Below are 14,375 nucleotides of genomic sequence, written 5' to 3' on the forward strand. Positions count from 1 at the left end.
TTTTATGTAAATAATGAACAGTAGTTTTCAATTATTAAGACGAGAAATAGAAGGAAAAAAACCTAAAAACAGATTTTTTTTTTTTCTCCCATGGAAAACCTGCTTCATAGGATTCAGTCATAAAACTTGTAGGAAGTTGAAGTACAAAGCAACCTTTTACTTCTCCCCACAGGTCCCTATTCCAGAGCCAAAATTTTCTAATAGAAACGGAGGCTGCTAAAACCTTATTTAGAGATCCACACAGTGTTTCAACAACGTCGTTAATACGAGAAAATGTTGACAGACAAGGACCCTTCATGACGACTGGGTGCCCAGACCCTCTAGATTTTTGTGCTCAGATCCTAAAATTAATTTGTGAGCAAACATCTTTGGCAAGATATACATAATTTCTTATGAATTCCTACCTAGGGCACAAATAATATTGTACCCTGTAACTGCTTAAAGTTATCTATTACAGTGAGCAGCATAATTGCTTAAACAGAGTATAGTGGAAGATGACATTTTCATAATATTTTAATGCATTTTGCAAGTACATTTTGCCCTGTTTTGGATGTAACCAATTTTTACAGGACATATTATCACAGGCTGGTTTATTTGTAACACTTTTAATATATCTACCACATACACGCATACAAAATGACACATGCACCATAGTTTATCCAGACATACTCAAATCTACTTGTATTCTTCTCTATGCAGGAGAAAATATAACTGTATATTTTGACAGGAAGAAGGTAAAAACCAGCCAAAGCAATACATTATGGTTGAAACATGTGATCTTTTTAACTGATGAAAAAACACCTTTGTCATAATAATAATAATAATAAAAAAATAAACACTACAGTTGTTTTTTTTTAAAGCCTCTGTGATCCTTTAGAACTGTGGACAGAGGAAAGACCCTAAAAAATACCCCCCAAAAAGCTAAAAAATGCTTGTAGCTTCTTCTGTGTTAACCATTTATTGAAAAAATTTCATGGCTCACACAAGCAGAAAGAAATCCCAGCTAGCAGACTTCATGCAGTCTTTCCTTTGGTTTGATTTCTGTAAGTAATTCTGTACATCAGTGAGAATTAAGAACATGCATAAATTTAGGGATGGTTTTAAGACTTCCCTAAATTAAGTTATTTCTGACCAATGATTAGGGAATATACAGTAAGGTTTCCCAGAACTTCATTGCAAATCTGAACACACATTTCCCAGCATTACACCATCATCAAACACACCCAGTGTTGCCAAAAAGTCATAGTACTCTTAACTATTCAACAGCTTCCCACATTTTTACCCTTCACTCATATGCACATTTCACTGAGAAAGTAAACCCTGTTTTTTTACCTTTGCATGAGAAGGAACTTCTGCACCACATTGTTTAGGCCAACAACAGAATAACTGGAAAACCAACCTACTGTATATTTATTCAGAGTCAAGAACTGGAAGAAAGTCAATAAGCAGTGACAAAAGCAGGAGTACAAAATCGTTTATTCTTGGTTAAATGATACTGACACCCTTCCTGCGATATGAAGGCAATAACTCCCAGCAGCCATGACTGACTAAGGACAGTGAGCAGTGTCCCACAGCTTTGCAGAGCTCAGCCTGGTGTGACCTACGGACAGGAGGAGGCAGCTGGAAAGGAGTACACCTTTCTCCCCATGCAAACCTCTGACCCCTGATTATCAGCACAGCTTAGGTGAAGCTGGGTCTGTGCAAATAACTGTCCACAAGAGCTCCAGATTACCAGTTGTGAATGAACCTGTTACAAGTTTGCCTGATACATTCAGGCTTGAAAGAATTGGAGTCTGGGCCTTCTGATCATTTAATGAACACTCACAATACCATTTTTTAAATGCTAAAGGAATTTCTTACTCTCATATTACACTGCATCATTACCAGCCACATCTTCCAAGAAAAACTTTACCAAGCAACTCAGCCTTCTCTCAAAACGAGGGGGTTTTATTCAGTTAGGAAACCATGATCTGATTAAGTATTAAAAATTAAAAGGAGAATGAAGGATGCTTGCCCATGGAAGAAAATGCTATTATACATTGTGCTTTGAAAATGTTGCCATTTAGTTCTAGATTGAGAGAGCATTTTGAGTGATTTCCACTCTATTGCCAGCAGAAACAAGCAGCAAAAAAACATCAGCTATTCCAGAAAAAAACACCCCAAACAGAATAAATCTTAACAATTTTAGTTCTTCCCATCTGCATCAACTTCAGATGATTCAGCTGTAGGGGGGGAAAAAAAAAAAAAGAAGTATTGTAAAACTGAAACCACTAACTAAATGAAACACTGGTTTATACAGATACCTTTACCAAATAAACTATTTAAAAGAAAAGAGAGGCCCATTTACTCCTGCCACATGTGCACAGAAATGTCGCTTCATCAGTGACAGCAGAGCAGTGAGAGAGCGGCAGAGGAGGGAGAAGAAGTGATGGCAATGCTAGGATCACCAAGCTTGCACAGCTGTCCTTGAAGCCATCTGACCTTCTTGTGGATGATTAAAAGCTAAAACCAGGTAAAGAACTGTGGTTTTCTGTAGTATCAGTTCTGAAGAGCCCCTCTGCTTTGTAGCTGCTTTTTCCTGGGACCAAACTTCTATCACTTCTTAAAAAGCAGAAGTTGCAGGTGTCTCTACTGACATCTCCCACGCTACCAGATTACTCAGGTTTCTGAATAAAAGATCTTTCCAGAGCCCAGGGCTGGGACATGAGAACGTCAGACTCTTTGTCGTCTTTTGGGAAGATACTGTTTTCCACAAAGGCTACAGTTCTCATTATTGTTATCTGAGATATCTGAGAAACAGATTTAAAGGAAAATCTGTTTCACCATACTGATGAAAATCAAATCTTCAGGTTCAGTGTGCAAACTTTTACCTGAGAAAATGACCTCTGAATCAGCATGGACTTAAATCTCATAATTTCTTCGCACTACATAAATGATTGACAGTGAAAATGAACTTTTTTTTACTCAATTTTTTTCAATGCTTGTAATATTTTAACATGCAGTTTCGTTTTGAACGACAGTGTCACTACAGTTTTGCCACAAATTCCATTACAAGAACTGGTATTAAAACTAAAATAAGCAATTTTAGAACCCAGGGCTAAAACAGTCATAGATATTTCAACAAGAAATGGTCAACCACCAGAATCAGCTGCTGTCCTACCAAAAGTGTGAACTTAATAGGTAAAATTGCAACAAGATGTGTGTGGAATATTGTTCCGTTAAATGGAGAGGGATGTATAACTCTGTCCCAATGTTGACAACTCCCAAAATATAACATAAGAAGCAGCAGGTTAGATGACAGCAGAGAAAAGCAAACTTCTGTAGGATCTCCTTTTCTTTGCACTTTATCCAAATATCTGAAATATCTTTTCACACACATTGCAATTGACTTTGCTGCTGATGAGAGGAGCAGAATCTATAACATGGAATATATCAGCTGGAAATTTTGGTAACATTATATAATGGCAGCACTCTAAAATCATGACAGTTACATCAAACGAAGAGCTGTTTTGTTCAGCAAAGTCAGTTTTACCACCAATCTAAATACTTTGCAAACATATTTAAAAATGGGAGAGCAATTTAGTCTTCTAACTGAATCCAATGACATTCTGGTATTAAAAAATGCAGGGTAAGTCCATGACAACAGAGAGGTGAAAGGGTCAATGGAGATTAATTCCCATATAAATACAATCACTTGGTTCCACAGAATCATATCCAATACAGCATCATCAGGTGCATGATGGAGCAGAACCCATAAAACTATATGCCTATCTTTGTGCCGTAATAATCATAATAAATCTACAGACTGAAGTCCCAAGCTTCTACATCAACAAGCAATACTGCTGAGACCCTTTCAATGCTGTGGGGCAGGACACCAGGGTGGGAAACTCCCACACCCCAAGAGTCAGGAGCAGTCAGGGCTCCTTCATCCACCTTTTGGTTGGTGAGCTAAAACCAGTGACTATCTGGCTCTCCAATAAAAATACTGAGAAGGTGTAAAAACCACTGCTTAAAACTTGAAAAACACCTATTATGACCTTAACCACCAGGGGACATTACTTCATTTCTTCCTCTGATTTTTTCACAATTGGGAACATGCTACAATTATATAATTTCAAAGGTATTTCAAAACTTAAATACCGAAATGCCAAATATTATTCAGAATTACATCTGCCATAAATAAGGTACAGCTCAGGCACCCAGGTGTTAGTACTGCACTTGTTCTGAAATGATCTGAAGTACCTTGAAAGAAGCTTTGTATCAACTTTTATGTCTAACAGCTGTGCTATGAAAATCCCAATGGCAACCAGAAACAGCCAGTTCCTATAGGGATTATCAGTATATGCCATCATGTCAGCAGTCAAGATTTAAACTTGTGTCTGTCCTTTGATCTAACACAAAATTAAATGGATCTGTGTAGAGCAGTACACAGCTGTGTCAGACCATAATTCCAGAAGAATGGAGGTCTGCATTCATTCTCCACCATGTTACAGGCAAACCAGCACTGCAAGATATTTTTGTAAGTTCACAGTAGGATGTGTAAGACATCTGTGATGGAAGCTTCATCTATTAATTCCTTTCAGTTAAAAGCTTATTTGTCTATTTTATCACTGTATATATAAATTAACAGGGCATACACACATACACTGAATGCATAACCTTCTCTCTGCCTCAAGAGAAAACATGATTTAAGTCATCTGCATGTCCAAACCATAATTTGAGAATTTAGATTTTCCTTCTGTTAGAAGGAAATTCCTATTGCAATTTATCCTCCTGAAGAAATGCTTTATTGGTAATTTTTTGGTTGCATAAACACTAGTATTCCTAACCCTTACCAGGATCTCTTATTCCTTATCTCTACTCTCCCACTCTGTGGAATGAGTAAGGAAGTAATTTTGATATCTAGAATTCTGCAGATGATCATTCCCAACCAGTACAGACATGCCTGTTAAGGCATCCACATTCAGCGAATGAAAGCCCAATCACTTCTACCACTGAAGTCTTAAAACTACAAGCTACCAGAGAGAGACTCCTTCTAGAACACCAGCACTGTATCCTGTGCTGACATAATTTCAAAAGGCCATTTCAATAATTAAAATGAGGTTTTGTTTTTTCCTTTAGGAGTGTTTTCACAGATGTTAACACTATAGGAAGGCAGTTTGAGAATTTTCACCTAGGCCAAGAGGATATACTCCCTACCTTTGCCTGCTCCATTCACGTCCCAGAAGTCAAGCAAACCCCTCATCCACGTGTTACACTACTACAGCATGTAGGCACCCTTGGGTTTAGGACTATGACAGCAATAAGTACTTCAGAAACACAGAACAAAGGTTCCTGCCCAGTCTGGTGGTGAAGCAATATTCCTGTGGCAGCTACTGAGAAGTAACTCATCTTCCCGGCCCTCGCAAAGAGAGCCACTCAGGGTCAGTGAGGCCGTGAACCCTTTGGTGTTGGGTATTAGGAACGAGGTTTATGGTTTCCTCTGAGAGCAGCCCACAGCCCTAAGGCACCAACCACACATCACAAGAAGGGAGCAAGGGAACAGAACTTCTGGGGCAGACCGGAGCCTCTGTGTGGATCCAGTAGTACAGTCATGGAGTGCAGGAGGAACTGGAAAAGCTTCACATGGTGATGGCAATGCCCAGGAGGTGCAAATAAAGGACAGGAAAAAGTAATCATACATGCAGAAGGGGAAAGCCAATTTACTGCTGCCAGAATTCCTTCCCGTGCCTAACCCACCCCCGGGAATTGCATGCCATCCATCTTCCCTCACTTCTGAGGAAGTTGATTACAACACCAGAAACTTCTGATACCAAAACAAGTGTTTTAATTTCAGACTTTAACTTTTATCCTCTTTCCAAGCAACTCCACTTTGTTGGCCTTGACCTTTACTCTTCCTAATACTTGTAAACATTTTAAGTCCCCTCATTTGTTTTTCTTGACTATGTATAATTAACAGTTTTAATATTCCCTGCTTATTGTTTTAATTGTCCTTCATTCAATTGTCTTCAAGATGTTGTAAACAAATGATTTGATTTTGCTGGAGTTTTACAAAACCAGTTTCAACTCTCTGTATGTATAACTACAAACTTGAGTAGCTGAAGATAGCAAGTATTTTTATTTATAAAGCATTTCCACAGGACTTCATATTAATAGACAGGAATTCTAAAATGCATCATATCCTTCAGTTGCTATGGGATCAAAACTCATTTTAACTCTGTCTCCATATCCTGTTTATGACTCAGTGTTTCACACAAAACTATATTAATATTTTATTGTTATTTTAATTGTGATGGTTTTGGCTAGGGTAGAGTTAATTTTCTTCATAGTAGCTGGTATGGGGCTATGTTTTGGATTTGTGCTGGGAACAGTGTTGATAATTTAAGGATGTTTTAGTATACTGCTGAGCAACATTTATACAGCGAAGAACACTTCTGCCTCTCCCCCCATCCCACCAGTGAGGGGGCTGAGGATGCACAGAGAGCTGGGAGGGGACAGTTGGGACAGCTGATCCCAACGGACCACAGGGATATTCCACAACATATAATGTCACGCTTAGCATACAATATTGGGAAAGAAGAAGAAAGAGAGACACGCTCGGAGTTGCAGCATTCGTATTCCCAGGTAACTCTTACCTGTGAGGGAACCGTGCTTTCCTGGGGGTGTCTGAACACCTGCCTGCCCACGGGAAATGGTGAATGAATTCTGTTTTGTCTGGCTTTTATCTACTAAACTGACTATATCTCAACCCACGAGTGTTCTTACTTTTATTCTTCCAATTCTCTTCCTCATCCCACTGAAGGGAGTGAACAAGGCCTGTGTGGGGCTGAGTTGCCAGCCAGGATAAAACCATGGCAATCATATTGCTGTGGTTCAATTATTGTGAGAGCATACAGGAGCACCGGCAAAGTCCAAAGATGCTGATGCTAGTCAATTTATGAACCTAATGGGTTTGTAACCTAGGCAATTTACACCAACACTTGCTATTATATTATCTAGAGATGATCACAGAGTGTGAGTATGCAGACCCCAAATGTGTACTCACACAGAAGAACCACTGGTTCATTTGTTACAGGGTAAATGTCACTGTGTTCATAGACCTAAATTGTACCAGCCTACCTGATAGGTTCATCTCTCTCCAGATGAGTGCGTTGTTCATTATTATTGATACAATTCTGCTGTTATCTCATTATCTAGGGTTCCTTCACAGAGAGATAGAGCATATAGCTCCTCTCTCTCTCCACAGATGTAATACACAAGTATCCAGATGCAACTGCTTTTTACAGGGTACAAACTTGGACAGACAAAATGTATTGTCCTGTAGTTCCTTCAGGGCTATTATTGTCCTCAGCGCTCCCCAGAACACCCTTTAAAAAAAAAAGCCTTGAAAAACATCATTACATTTTCAAGGAGAGAAGCCTCAACTGCAGATGGAGTTCAGCAGCTACATCATTCCTGCAAAAAGTAGCTACTCACAGTGTGCATGAGCAATCTGTGAGCAGGTGTCAACACAACCATTAAATTATGGGTTAATTTTGAAATTTAGAATCTTATGATCTCATTTCTGACTGTAAGTTGTGCAGGGATGGCTCTCACAGCAGAACTGAAACTGGACAGATGATTTTGGTAAAAAGTGTGATGAACCATGATTGCAAAAATACGATTAAAAGAAACATGATATCCATAGAAATGCTTTTGAACAACTTTTCAAAATACTTTAACAATTCTAGGCTAGAAACTAATGTTTCTGATTAAAACCCCCACAAAATAAAAGCATAAACCAGGCCAACCATGGAAAAAGAACTTGTATGTTAAAATTACATTTCTCTTGTACTGAGCTACAGCACCTACCAAAGTCAAATCACCAGGGTCCCTACAATCCTATGCCCACTCTAAACAACGCTACTGCTGATTCCCTCCTGTATACTCTAAGCAAGGGGAAAAACAGAAAGAAAGACCAAACAAAGGTAATTTCAGACTGTGTACATAATAGTCACATTGTGCCTGTGCTTGCATCCCTGCCCATGTCCCAGGAGTGGGTAAAGGTGTCAGGTCAGCACCTGATGTGAGAAAACATTTCCAGTGTTCTGTCCTTCATGTGATTCCCCAAATGACCACAACCCTTCAGTCAGCCCTCTGCTACCAACACTTCACTTTTGCTAAACTTTTACTGCCAAAGCATTCAAGAGAGAGATCTCTGGTGGCATTTGCTAAATTTCCTTTTTCCTAGCAGGCTTCTCTGCCCAGTTCTCATCCTGAGCACATAGCCGAAACTGCTCAAAGTGCAGCGCGCAAGGGTTTGGGGGTTTACTAATGCAGGACTGTTGCACCTCACCCTATCCCAGCTGGGCTGAGAGACATCAGTACAAAGTTTACCCATATAAACTGAAAGCTGGCTCAAAGGGAGTCAAATGCAGAATCTGTTAAATTATTTTTATTAAGTATGTGGCTATAGTCTTGAATGCAAACTGGCACCATGGTTTAACATCTAACTACACTCTCTGTTCTACCTCAGCTGAATGGAGACAGCAAAGAAGGTGAGAACAGCCAGGACAAACTTGCTCCTCAGATGTCATGTGTAGCAATTAAATACAATTTGCTAATAAAAAGTCATAGCTTCTTTCACTCACCACACACGTTGGATTACCAAGTCTAAGCAAGAAAACAGCAGTTACAGAAAGCTGTTTTTTTTTTTTTTTCTTTATTTTTTAGTTCCTTCAGTGCCCCCCTTCCCCCTCAAAGGGCGTTATTTCTTGCAAAATATCCAGGAACAATAGCAATAGTAACTCAAATTATTTCTGCTCATTGCTATAGTACGCAGCGGGTGCCAGATGTGCAAGTTTCCATACACAAGCCTAAGAATGTGACTGAATTTTAGTTAAATGCAATAACTTCTGAGAGAAGGTACACTTCAGTTTTATGGACATTTACCTGCTCATTTGACCCTAGTTTTCACTGCTCAGACTGCTGGGTACTGATGGATGTGATAATTTCTCTACTAAGATATAAAATTCCTATGTTCATTCACAAGCCAGTAGCTATGTATTTATATTTTTACCACCACCGATCTTGGTTTTACTTGAATTCAGTTTTAAAAAAGCTTATGTACTTTGTGTCATTGTCCGTGAGGAAAAGAAATGGTACACACAGACCTCATGAGCCTTTGAAAAGTACCAAACCCAGGATGTCACTCTAAAACCTGCCTTCAGCTACCCATTTTTACTTATAACTGTATGCAAACTATAAACATCACTTCTAACATTTGGCCAGGTAATAAAATACATTTTCATCTCCACTGTAGTGCAGATATTTACTCAATATCTAGTTACAAAAACTAATATACCCTGCAACAAAACCTGAATTTGCCTAGGCAAACGAGATATATCAACTTTTGCCACAGGCAATCAATGGTTCCATCTATGTTTCCTTCTTGCAACATCCTCTATATGCAAAGAGCAGGTTGTAAAGGAGATTGTATATCAATGTGCAGTAGAAAATCAGCATCAAGTGTCTTCTGAGATCAGTGTTCACAGTAGAGAATACAGACGTGTTTATAAACTATTCTCATATCTTTCTCTTTTATTATCTTAAGAGCACTCAGGTGAGTGATTTAGCAATTCAAAATAATGCAAAATATCACAATACTTCAAACAAAGCAACAAAGGTAAGCTCTTACTTTGAATAACAAGAAAATAACTTTTTTTTTTTTAAGGCCCAGCAGCTCTGCCCCAAATAAAATACACTGTGGTTAGTATATTTCAGTTTCACCTCTCAGTGAAGTTTACAGAGGCAAGACAATCCCAGTCCAAAACTGCTGCTTTGTTGACTTCCCCTAAAAACTAATTCAGGTCACTTAAAAAAACACGTAAGTGATGAGACACAGTAAGGAAACTCTTAGATGAAATAATACTTAGCAATTCTGTAGAACCATGTACCCAAGGATCTACAAGCAGTTATGAAACTAATTAATTAATTAAACTTCTCAACACCCCTGTGAAGCAACCAGGCACATTTATCTGTTTTATGAAGAAGAAAACAGATCCATGGAGAGGTGGAACGGCTTGCCCAAGGGTACCCAGCTAGATTCTTTCAGAGTAATAAGCAGCATCTGAATTATTGACTCCCACTGCTGCCCTTCAGCAGAATTGCTCCTTTTTTGAAATACTGCAGTGAGTTATAATAAAAGTTGGCATGATAAACATAATGCGGCAATATTTAGGCTGAGATTTTCTTTGTCTTTTTTTAGACTATATTAAAATTTTTGTGTTATTTAAATTGAAGTTGATCTTTTTAGTAAGACCAAAAAATCTCCAGGGTTGAGCAATATTTCTGTATTTTATTCACAGTTGTGACTACTTTTTATGTTGCCATTGCTTATGGCTAAAATTCAAGCCACTCCAACTTGAAAACACGGGAATATGTCACAGTTTTATATTGCTTCAAGAGGGAATAGCAGAAGAACAGAGAGGGTGGTTACTTTCATTCATACTAAATTGAATTTTAAGAGTTGCCATGAGACACACGAAGTGATGATGCACTGCTTTCATGCAATACTAGCTACAGGAATTGCAACTCGCTGCCTGGGGCTGAGAAGACTGAGCTTCCCGAACTGACAGCTCTGGTCCCAGCTGCTTAAAATTTCCCAACTGAAAAAAACCCAAAAAGACAACAACAAAAACAAAACACCCCCCCCCCCCCAAGCAAACAAAAAACCCGAAACCCCCAAAACAACAACAAACCAAACAAATAATAATAATAATAATAAAACAACAGCAAAACCCACAACCAAACAAAAACAAAACAGCAAAAAAAAAAGAAGTGGCAGGAAGTTGCATCGGGCAAGAGGCTCTGTTCCTGCCTCTCAGCTTGCCTAAGTGCAAGACAAGGATGCTGCTGCTTACCTTTCACACAGGCATGTCTGGGAGGCTGAACTCGCTGGCAAAAGGCTGGGAGGCTCCCTCGGTCTCGGCGCTGCGGAGGAGCAGAGCTGTTACCCACGGCGCCCACAGGTGAAGCCTCGCACAGAGAGCGCCACGTCCCCCGCACGCCCCCACCTCCCTGGGGCTGGCGGGGCCCGTCCCGCGGTGCCCCGACGGCAGCTCCGTTCCTCCGGGGCCAGCCGGGAAAAGCCCGTGCCTGCCCGGGAGCTGCTCCCCGCGGGACGCTGCCCGGCCCCGCCGGCACCTGGAGCCGCTCCCTCCGCTCCCCGGGCGCCGCACGGCCCGGGGGCCGTGTGCCGGAGGCAGCGCCGGGACCGAGCGCCCCGTCCCAAGCCCTCCGGCCACCGGCGCCCCCGCCCCGCCCGCTGCGCGGCCGCTGCGCCGCCGGGAGCCCCGGAGCAGCGCCGGGCGGGATGGAGGCGCGGGAGCGCTGCCCGCTCCGCACGGGCACTCACCGCCCGCGGCCCCTGCCCGGCGCCGGCCGCAGAAAAACTGCCAGAAAGTTTCTCCTCCGCAGCCCCGGGGGACGGAGCGGGGAGGGGGGTGAGGGGTGCGTTTTTCAACGCAGGAAGAAAGTGACTCCCCCCCTCCCGCTCCACCTCCCGCTTCCCCGCCCTCCTTCCGTACCTCTCCCCGTCCTCCTCCTCCTCCTCCCCCCGCGGCTCCGCCGGCCCCTCACGCCATGGCGGCACGGCGCGATGGAGCCCGCCCCGGTCCGGCCCGGGCGCTCCTCTCGCTCCGTGTGTGCCCTTGCGTTTGTTTATCCCTGGCGCGCTCGCAGCTTTTCCTCCTCCGCCCGTTCCTTCCCTGGCTCGAACTTCACGGAAATGCCCTAATTCTCCCTTTTAGCGGGAGGACTCCTTTCTCCGCAGGGAATGTTTTGGCTCCCGCACCGGAGTGTTGGCACAGGGTTCCCTGGAGTTAGAGAGTACGACAGCGGTACCCCGGACCGGGCAGGGCGGCTGTGGAGGTGACAGCAACCCGGGTGTTCCATTCATATTCATTGTCCTTCCCTGGTGCTGTCACCATAGTGCATGACAGGAATAGGACCTCCCACCCAAAAGTCCCCTCAAGCCAGCAAAGAAACAAAAAACCGATTTGTCAATCTGCTCTTTTAAGTATGGTGTGGCTACTTACATAAACGTTTCCCGTGTAAAAGAAGAAAAAAAAAAAAAAAAAAAAAGTGAAACGCCGTGACTGTTCAAGTCAGGCATCCCAACATTTTTCAAAACCACACAATTGAAGATATTTCAGAAAGTAATATAAAAGAGGATAAAATAAATGATCCTTTGGAACATTCCTTTTTCCTTCTCAGTCACTATAGCCAAGACAAAGTTAGAAGTGAAGAATTCCAAATGTTTGTTGGGTTTTGAAAGTTGAGCACACATATTTTATCCACTACGTAATGAAAATAAAAATATTTACATGTGATAGATCAGGATGGTCTCCAATTACCTGAAGCTTACATCTCACAAAGCATATTTCTCATTTTAGTAATGTGTTTACTGATGTTACTGAATTAGTCAGCAGGCTCTTAAGTGCTCAGTTCCCTGTTCTAAAATGAAAAAATCTGTATTTTAGGAGGATAGTTTTAAACAGATTCATTGTAGTTTAAAGTGTTATTTCATGCTGTTCTATCAGGACTAATAAACTTATGGAAGCTACACAAAACCAGAAACTATACATTTCCCTTCACCCTTCCATTCCTGTTGTATTTCTCAGCAATATCTATTGACAGTCTCAGCCCTAAAGAGTAGGCATCCACACGTTGTTGCTGCAAACTCCGAGCGCAATGCCAAAACCTGGAATGAAGCTTTGCTATTTTTACCAGTAATGACATGCCTAAAAGCACGAAGTGCTTCCGTTTCAGTCATGCAAACACTAGATTAATCATTAGATGATATATTTCTGAACACCTATTTGAACGGTATTAGGATCTCTTGAATTGACAGTAGGATCGTAAAATATTGATGTTGTGATACAAATGAACATGAGAAGAACTATTTCCTCAGAGTCAGACCAGACGTGACAGGCTGATTCTACTGGAATTTCTAAAATTACCAAGGTGCCTAAAGTGATCAAGAGGAAGGCGTTTACGTACTTGTCTGCATCATTAGGTATGTAAATACATTAAGTACCTGACTCTAAGTTAAATGGAATTAGCCCTTACAATTCTGAAAAGCATCATGTCTGAATGGCTTTTGAAATCCTGCCTGTGCATGGATCTCTCTGTATTGTAGAAAACCTGCCCTGTGCTGCCTTGTCATCACAAATACCCATGCAAAGCACACCATAGCTCCCTTATAGCATGGCTTTCCGCCTCATAAGGGATGAGACTGGATGTGCTGTTTGGGTCTTGCTCTGGTGCACAGTTAGAACATGGGGAGACACCAACAGGGTGGAGTGCCACAAATCCTCTCTGCCTCATGTCCTCTTGTGTAAAATCTGGCTTGTTTTATTTCCCAGTAACTCAGAGCGCTTGACAGGCTAAATAGATAAATTAACAAGAGAAGCAAGATCTGTCCACACTAGATTAATTTCAGTATTGCCATTGGTAATTTTGAAATGAAAATGGCCCCAGCTTTAGCAAGCATCACGTATAGAGAAAGACTGAAAAAATTAGCCTCAGGAATAGAGGAAGATTGCCTTCAGCTGTGTAAAAGATAATAATCTCTTAATCTCATCCTCTGAAAACAGTAAGAGAAATTTAGGCTAGCTAGGATTAAAAAAAGTATTTGTAAGAGTAAATAAAGGAGAAGTGAACAGCACCTCTCTCCCTGGAGGCTTTTTAAGTGCAAGTTGGACATACATTTGACAAGAATGGTTCAGATCTAGAAAGTCTGATGAATATTGCCTCAGAGCAAGGGGTGGACCAGATGACCTGTCAAGGTCCTGTTTTGTGTGATTATGTTCAAAATGCTACTTGCACAGGCAAGATTACAGATTGTCTTTGATCTCCTTCTCCTTCTCCTATTCATGGGAATAACTCCTCTTGCTGAGGTTGAGTTTCTCTCAGTGGTTTGCTGGCCTTGCTGCATGCCAGTGAATTCAGCGCTGACAGCAAGAAAACAATTAAACAATGAAATAATGTCAATTTGGAGAAGCAGCTTTGGGTGGGATCCATCTAACCTCTGAACGTGTCATGCACTTTTGTTCTATACTTGACTGGTAACTACCTCTGATCTAGTCATGTTAGACTCTGTTTATAACACTGCAGAGAAAAATAAATTCTTTTACAGGAGAATTCATCTGACCTGTTTTACATGCCTTCATTAGGATGTGATGAATCATGTCCCTAGGCTATCTCTTCTTGCCACCAACCATAAAGTAGGTTTAAATGACTGACTCAGTAACATACCATCATATACTTTCCATTCCTCTGGTGCTTCTGTCCCTGAAAACTCTCACTCCCTCTCTCTTTTCAAGCATCAAATC

General features: G+C 41.2%; 1 protein-coding gene across 2 annotated transcripts in view; it reads right to left on the reverse strand.

Moving 5' to 3' along the window:
* Positions 1-11,641, reverse strand: part of DSE (dermatan sulfate epimerase) — a 34,489-nt gene extending 22,848 nt beyond the window's left edge. The window contains exons 1-2 of one of the 2 annotated variants that reach the window (XM_040059742.2): positions 11,396-11,511; positions 10,902-10,971 (exon numbers count right to left, since the gene is read on the reverse strand). The gene's annotated coding sequence lies outside the window, so the exon portion shown is untranslated. Of the gene's footprint in view, positions 1-10,901; positions 10,972-11,395; positions 11,512-11,567 lie in introns of those variants that run through there. The other variant, XM_040059741.2, reaches the window with a different exon arrangement.
* Between the last annotated feature and the right edge of the window lie 2,734 nt (positions 11,642-14,375).

Source organism: Hirundo rustica, chromosome 3, assembly GCF_015227805.2.
Source record: "Hirundo rustica isolate bHirRus1 chromosome 3, bHirRus1.pri.v3, whole genome shotgun sequence".
Taxonomy (NCBI): domain Eukaryota; kingdom Metazoa; phylum Chordata; class Aves; order Passeriformes; family Hirundinidae; genus Hirundo; species Hirundo rustica.